Below are 8,951 nucleotides of genomic sequence, written 5' to 3' on the forward strand. Positions count from 1 at the left end.
ATTATTTAAAGAATACAAGTTTGTGAACAGGGCATTAACAGTGTTCTCAGGAAATACCAGGGGCGGAAGGAGGTGTCTAGGAGTAGAAATACCCCCTCCCCTTCCTCTTCATGGAATAAAGCGTAGTCAAGTTAAGAAATGAAATAATTTACATTATTTTTAGACAAGCGTTCGGCATATTAACGTGAACGTTTCGGGCACTTCAGTTGAAACCTTAAAAATTGTGATCTCATTTCGCAACAGACAAATGAAAGCTATAACCCTCATTAATCTTTGGCCTTTTAGTTCGGGTTTAAATTTTAATGCTTTCAAGGGTATCTGGTTATGTTCATTATAAGTGAAATGTACTACTACTACTACTACTATTACTATTACTACTACTACTACTACTACTACTACTACTACTACTACTACTACTACAGTCCCTGAAACGTTCTACTTTCCCATTTTTCCGTTCGCTCACCGTTCGTTCACCGTTCGTTCAGCGTGCGTTCACCGTTCGTTCACCGTGCGTTCACCGTTCGCTCTCCGTTCACAGTTTTGCGTTCACCGTTCACCGTGCGCTCGCGTTCACCGTTCACATAGCGTTCAGCGTTCGCTCTTCGTTCCGTTCACTTTGCGTTCACCTTGCGTTCAGCGTTCACCTATCGTTCAGTTTTCATTGCCATTCGGAACTCCCAAGTGATAGGACTTATCTTTTTGTAGGTAAGGAGTTACAGATTTTTTAATTTAATAACTAACATATCGTGTTTGAAGAATCATTATTTCATGGGGGAAAATATCTAAGATATATATTTTTATTATTCTAACTTAGCTATTAGGTTATTTATTAAATTACTCTGGAAAATAAATGTTGTTCTGTACCTATGTAGAACGATGCTGAAATATTAAATTTAACTAAGGGCAATGTGCAAATACTTCAAGGATTGCAACATTTTGTTTTGTTAAAGACGACAAATCGTTAATGGAGATATAATTATCCAAGTCAAATAATTACGCAGCAAAATTACGAAAATATTTATTTCTAACGCGTTTTTTTATTCAGTTACTACAGAAAATATGATAGAACTAGTTCTGAGAGTTATACATAGTACTGCGGATATCCCGTTAATTTATTATCTTTGGAGCGAATTAAATTGATAGTGTGTTTAAAGGAAATATTTATTTAAAATGAAATGCACTACAGAATTTTCGCTACTATAATACATGTATGTAAAGTCTATAGTTATAGAGAAAAAAAAATTCTTTCTTCACCGTAACTTTATATGTTTGCCATTCGATATGATTAATACCCCCCCCCCTTTTCCCCTAAATCGGTTACTTAGTCAGTACTGTATTTCCAGAAAATTTTAATTAACCTGTTAAAAAAAGTTAAGGTCTTTTTTAGAACAAAAATTTCAGTCTCAAAACAAACATGCACCTAAAAAAGTCACAAAACAATAGTAGTTCACAATGTACACGTGTCGGCGGTGGTATTTGAAATTGGCAGAGAGTATGTTTCAAATTCAAGTGTTAATGCCCAATATATTTTATTCATTTATTATTCAAATGTTGGTATCAAATCTAGAAATGATAAAAATAAATGTTATAACTTGTTGGAAATACTCGCACTTCGTCTTCGATGTGACAAAACTTTCACACCTGCACAGTGTCGCATGATTTTGATTGACAGGACAAGCACGTGGACTTCGTGTGAACTTGAAGCAGGAAAATAAAAACGAGTAATACTGTCAAACAGATAGATATGATTTGTTGATAAAAAAAAAAGAAGTTACTTTCACTGTCTAATATATTTAGAAAAAAAATTCAGTGTTATTGTTTGATATAGGTACAAACATTTAGTGAAGCCTGAAAGGAAGGGGGGGGGGCTGAAACGGAATCTCTCTCTCTCTCTCTCTCTCTCTCTCTCTCTCTCTCTCTCTCTCTCTCTCTCTCTCTCTCATTTGTCTGTTTAATAAAAATTATAACAGCATATTACTTAAATATCAAGTTCTGAAAATTGAATTTATAACAAATAATATGAATATGTATCTTTGTATTATCTTGTCCGAGTATAATCACGGCCATCTACAGATACATGCAGAAGTCTACTCAATAAATCATCATGAAAAATAGAAATGACACATAATATATTATTGTATTAAAAATTTAAAATACGAGCGTATAAATGCAAAACGTCCACTGACCATTGTAATTATTTTTTTTTTCATTACTTTACATGAAATCGCCTTGACACGGAGATATATGAATGGGTGTTACAATCGCTTTAATTCATTCTATAAGTCAGAAGTTTTCTCTGATTTGTTATCAAATAAGAATAAACATTTTTATTTTCCAACTAAAAAAATATCTTTTATACTTCAGCGTTCGGCAACAATTGCAATGTTTTAATGCGTTAAAAATCGTATTATTAAAAACTTAATGTGCATGAATCGTCTTTCTTAGGACAATTTTGGAGAATTTATTTAATTTACTTATTTATTCATTCATTTATTGGTTTACATATTTATTTTTTTTTTTTTGGCACCTGACATTATAATACAATAAAATAGTTTCGATGCAAGGAAAAGATCAGAGGCATTCCGAATATATCCTTCATCTTGCGTTCACCGTTCGTTCACCGTTCACTTTGCGTTCGCGTTTGCGCTCCGTTCGCGTTCTGCGTTCGCTCACCGTTCACCGTTCACACATCGTTCACCAAGTTGCGTTCAGCGTTCACACATCGTTCACTCACCGTTCGCTCTGCGTTCGTTCAGCGTTCGTTCACCGTTCGTTCAACGTTCGCTCACCGTTCAAGTGGGAAAGTAGAACGTTTCAGGGACTGTACTACTACCATTTCTACTACTACTACTACTACTACTACTACTACTACTGCTACTACTACTACTACTGCTACAACTTCTATTACTACAACTACTATTACTACTATTACCTACTACTACTACTACTACTACTACTACTACTACTACTACTACTACTACTACCATTACTACTACTACTACTTCTATTACTACAACTACTAATACTACTACTATTACTACTACTACTACTACTACTACTACCACCACTACTACTACTACTCCTACTACTACTACTACTATTAGCCTACTACTACAATAATACTACTACTAATAATACTTTATTTAAAGAGGGTAACCCGACTAGTGCAAAGCACTAGTCTTCCTCAGGGCCCTCTATGCATGTATAGTACAAATATAAATACAACAGTACAATAATCAGAAAAATACAAGTATATGACATAGGTGAAATGCATTTGAGAAAAGTATATATCATTAAAACATAGAAACAAGTTACAAATTAAGAAATGCTGCGTCCATTGATGATAAATTTTTCTACATTTTTACGAAAGGATTGTGCAGTTGATGAAAAACGTACATGTAGTGGTAATTTGTTCCATAAATGAACGCCTGAATATTGAAAATAATTTTTAAACATATTTGTTCGATACTTTGGTAGACTAAGGTCATAATTGGATTCAGAACGTAGGATATAATTATTAGAGGAAATGAATTGAAAGGAGTCTCTCATATAATCAGGTGCCATACCATGAAGTGTTTTATAAAGCAATGTGTATCTGTTAAAATCTATCAATTCATATATAGTCAACCAACCAAGTTTCACAAATAATGGTAGTGATGGAGCATCTGGTGCCACATCTAATAAAATTCTGGCTGCTTTTTTTTGTAATTAAAAAAAAAAAACTTTCTTTGCCAGCACCTGGAGCATTGCCCCAAATAGTCAAACAATAATTCAAAGAAGGCAGAAAATATGCATTATAGAAAAGATTTCGTGTGTGTAATGGGAGAATTTTTTTGATTTTACGTAATGTAAATAGTTTATATGTCAAGGACTTGCAAACAGAATCAATATGACTATTAAAGCGCAATGAATGATCAATATGTACTCCTAGGAGTTTTTCTGATTCAACATTTTTAAGAACTTTGTCTGATACACACAAATCTAATTTTGAAGATGTTAACTTAGATTTTCTATGTTGAGTTCCCATAAGCATACATTTTGTCTTATCAATATTCAACATCATTTGATTTCTAGAACACCAGTTTTCAATCTCACACAAATCATCATTTAGGGCATTTTCAATAGAATGCATATTATTATAATATGTATGTAAAGTTGCATCATCAGCAAACAAATCAATATCTGTATTATTTACATGTAGAGGAAGATCATTTATATACAGTAAAAATAAAAGTGGCCCTAAAATAGAACCTTGAGGCACACCTGCTGTGACGGGCAAGAAGTTAGAGGAATATGTACCTAGTTTTACACATTGTGTCCTGGAGCTTAAATAGGAATAAAACCATTTAATTGACATTTGATGAAAGTGATACAACTTAAGTTTATTTATCAGAATATTGTGATTAACTAAATCGAATGCTTTACTAAAATATAGAAAAGTTATCCCTACAAGAGTTCCTTGATCCATAGCATGTAACCAATTGTCTGTTAGTTTTGTTAATGCTGTTTGACAGGAAAGAAACTCGAGAAAACCAGATTGTGATTTATATATAAGATCAAAGGTAGTGGTAAAATCCCGTAGTTGATTGGCTATGTACTTTTCAATTAATTTGGACAATGTTGGAAGAATTGATATAGGTCTGTAGTTTCCTGGATCAGCATGGTCACCATTCTTAAAAATAGGAGTAATTCTTGCTTTCTTTAAACGTGATGGAAATACAACATTAATGATGCTAGCATTTATAAGATGTGTAATGGATTTGCTTATGACATTAGCTGAAAGTTTTAGTAGACGAGGGCCAATAAAATCAACACCTGCTGATTTATTTACATCAAGTGCATTCAACATATTAAATACTTCTGTCTCACTAATTTGGTGAATACTGAAAAAGTTTTCATTCCCAAGTTTTGATTTTGTAAAGTTGTTTAATAATTCAGAATCAAAATTTTGCACTGACATATCTGACAATAACTTACTGAATACTTCTGTAAAGTGTTTATTAAAAATATCAACTATATCCTGTAAATTTTCAAAATCAGAACCATTCTGAGTGATACGGGTTGGTGTAAAGATTTTGGAGTCTGGAAATGCCAACTGGTTTGTAATAAGATGTTTTGGCCTGATCAATTAGCTGTGTGACTTTATTTCTCCAAAATCTGAAATTGTCTGAATCCCCTCGTAAATGGTATAAATCACGTAAATGCCTAGCCTCGTTAATTTCTTGTGTAAGCCATTTAGGTCGAATATCTGTCTTGACTCTTTTTGTTTTTACTTTTGCATGCTTGTTAAGAATGTCATTAAATAAATCATAAAAACTGTTTAATATTTCGTTTGGATCATCATGTTGGAGAAGAGTGTTTAAATTTGCGTTTGCTAAATCTGTAGGAAAATTATTTTCATTAATTTTTTTAAAGTCTCGGTATTGAATTTCAATATGTTTGCCTTTTCGCTGCATGCAGTTACTTTTGCGTGTCGAACACACAGGGTAGTTGTCAGAGATAGCAATAGGGGGGACACAGATTTCACATATGTTATCTGGTTTGGTCGTATAAAAATGATCAATTAAGGTACTTGAGGTACTGGTAACTCGGGTAGGTACAGTAATTACCTGTGAAAGTCCAAATTCTTCTAAAGCAGATGTCCAGTATTGTGGGGGGTCTTTCATTAAATCAATATTGAAATCACCTGTTAGAATTATTTCAGTGTCGTCACAGCAGGAGGCACGATTCACCTCCCTTGCTAGGTCCTCCGCCCAGCAGGAGGGGGCAAATGGTGGACGATAAGCAGAGCAATAAAATATAGGTTTTGATTTTTTCAGATTTATCTCTAGCCAGATTGTCTCAATATTACTGATCTCAAAATCAGTTCTACGTTTATATGTAATTTCACTAGAAATATAAATAAGAATTCCACCACCTGCCTTTAATGTACGATCCTTTCTTTCAAAAACAAACCCATCAATATACAGTTCTGAGTTCCCTACTTGCTCAGTCAAAAAAGTTTCACAAAATCCTAAACTATCTAAAGATTGCCGACTTTGAAGCAACAGTTTAATTTCATCAATTTTAGGAATAATATGACAAATATTTAAATTTCCGAATCGTATACCTTTTTTATCAATCCAAATCCTTGGTCATTATGTGTTTGTGAAGTATGAATTTGGTTACTGGTCACAAGAACTGGATTTTTTGTTTGTGAAACAGGTTTGAATGAGCTTATCTTAAGAGGCGTAATGTTAGCAGGTTGTATAAATGAGCTCTCATCATTTAGAGAAGTTTTCACTTTGTCTAAGAGAGTCTTATTCTTAATCTATGGTTTTCTAGGCAATTCAAATTTAACAGAGGTATTATATACAAAGTTGTAATCGTGATTTAAACAAGAACATTGAAAATTGTTACATTCAGTACATACAGTGCCTAGAATAGAATATCTATTTGAATTTAAGGTAGAATTAGTATTGTCGTAAACGGCTACACATTTCTTGCCTGATACCTAATACACACAGAATTTGGTCTTGTGGCCAAGTTCGCCGCAGTTCCAGCAGTCTAGTTTTCGTCCGTGCCTGCAGTGCCGAGAGGTATGTCCATGTTCACAACACAAATAACAAGTTACGGACTGGTTAAAGCTGGAATTTCTGTTGTCCTTTAAGGCTCCCTTGCCACGTAAGATTGGAACTTCGCTGTTCATCTGTTTAAGCAGCGCTGACGTCCCCTTGTCGGAAAGGTGGATCCCATCTTTCCAATAATGCACTTTGTTGACCTCTTTGAATACACTTATATTAGATATAAACAAACCTCCGTACTCATCACAAACATATTTTAGCGTATTATTCAAATGTGAAACATCTACATCCCGTCTCGGTAAAACTTCTGAGAAATAAACTTTGGTTGTTGGAGACCGATCTTTGATGTTTTTGATTATTTCTACAGCGTCGTGTTCTACAGCATCTATATCTCTATGAGATGAGGCATCATTTCCCCTGGCGTGGACAATTATAAGAGAGTAATCTTCAACAGCGGTTTGATATAATTTTGACTTGATTCCAGAGAGCTTGGCCCCTCTATTGGTTCGTACATGGACACCTTGTTGCAGTCCCCTGTTCTCACCCTTTGTAATATAGAGCTGCCTATAATAAGTTTGGCTTCACCAGAAGTTTTCTTCTGTTCAAAGGATCTTTCAGGTGTACATGTTGGTGTGGTGTTGATATATGGTTCTGTGTTTGTTCCCGAATCTGAGGTATATTTTGCTTCCTTGTCGGGGACTGTAAAATCACACTGTGTGTGTCGAGATTCTGAATTTTGTGGTAAAGAATTCAAACCCTTTACATCAGTTTCCTTGTTTTTCACTACCTTAAAAAGAGTCTGCGTGTTTTTGTCCAACAAAGTGGGGTTGTTTTTGCATTTGAGTTTCTCTTTTAATTCTTGTATTTCGTTTGCTAACTCACAGACTGCCGATTTTATAGCTTGTATAGTACCAGCACACTGTGTACAATTTTGAACATCACCTGTACTTGCTGTCAGAAGAGAATCATTTTTAACAGGCGTTGATGCCATTTGTGGAATAGATTGTTCCAACATACTACTAATGCTGTTAGAGTTTTTCTTTTTGATGTCATGAAGGAATTTGTCAAGCCAGGAGTTTGCCGATGATCCTTGAATGTGCAGAACGCTGGTGCCAGAATAGAGTGTGGCTGTCACAGTATTGCATTCAGACTTGAAAATCTGACCATTCTTCCCTACTTCTTTAATTGCTTTAAGCTCTTCTTCCAAATAGTTCAAAATAGTGGTATATTTGTCTTGTTGAAATGATACAGTTATACTGTATTTGTTAAAAGTCACATTCAAAAAACTTGGTATACTCACTTCATTAGCTGTGATAATTCCAAATTCAGTAAATGATTGTGAAAGTCCAGAAAAAGATGTAAACAAGCTTGAGTTAATACTTTGATCCATAATTATTCTGAGATTTAGTCAGGTATTCAGCCATAGAACCCACAATATTATCACTCATAGCAATTAAACACTGGTAATCAGTAGAAATCAAAAACACGTCTTATCAGTTCGGCTGCTATCATACTGCTACTACTATTACTACTACTACCTACTACTACTCTTACTACTACTACTACTACTACTACTAAAATTACCACTACTACTACTACTACCACTACTACTACTACTACTACTACTATTAGCACTACTACTACTACTACTACTACTACTATTATTTCAACAACTACTATAACTACTACTATTACTACTACAACTTCTATTACCACCACCACCTACTACTACTAGTACTACTACTACAACTACTATTAGCACTACTACTACTACTACTACTACTACCACTACTGCTACTACTACTACTACTACTATTACCACCACCACCTCCACCACCACTACTACTACTACTATTAGCACTAGTACTACTACTACTACCACTACTACTACTACTACAAGTTCATGAATATTTTTTTAAAATAATTATGCAAGCCACGCCCCGAAAGCATTCCGAATCTTGCAATGACCAAATACAGTTAGTCATTTTCTTTTATTTCTTTCGATGCAGCGCCCGTTAAAGAAGGACGGAAATTAACGCTAGAGATTCAAGATATTATTATTAATTATCATGCCTAATCTTATCTTGACTAACATCTGTTAATATAAGGAAGCTATTCAAAACTAGTTACGACTTCAAAACAACTCGACAGAGTGTGAGGTGATTCCTTATTCGCTATGCATGATCGGGTTGTGATTGACTTACTTTTTTTATATTAAATGCAGCATCGTAATATTTTCATGAACAACTTAAAATAAATAAAAGTGAATTAAATACTTTATCGTTTATTTCTATGCTTTTTTCTACCCTATTCTTGTCTCTATGAACGTTCTCGGAAACCAAAACACAGTGAAAAATGTTTTAGGATTCTGTGCTATTTTGTCAAATC

Source organism: Saccostrea echinata, unplaced genomic scaffold (assembly GCF_033153115.1).
Source record: "Saccostrea echinata isolate AGI-Se365-2 ecotype Australia unplaced genomic scaffold, CSIRO_AGI_Sech_v1 ptg000033l, whole genome shotgun sequence".
NCBI classification, from domain to species: Eukaryota; Metazoa; Mollusca; class Bivalvia; order Ostreida; family Ostreidae; genus Saccostrea; species Saccostrea echinata.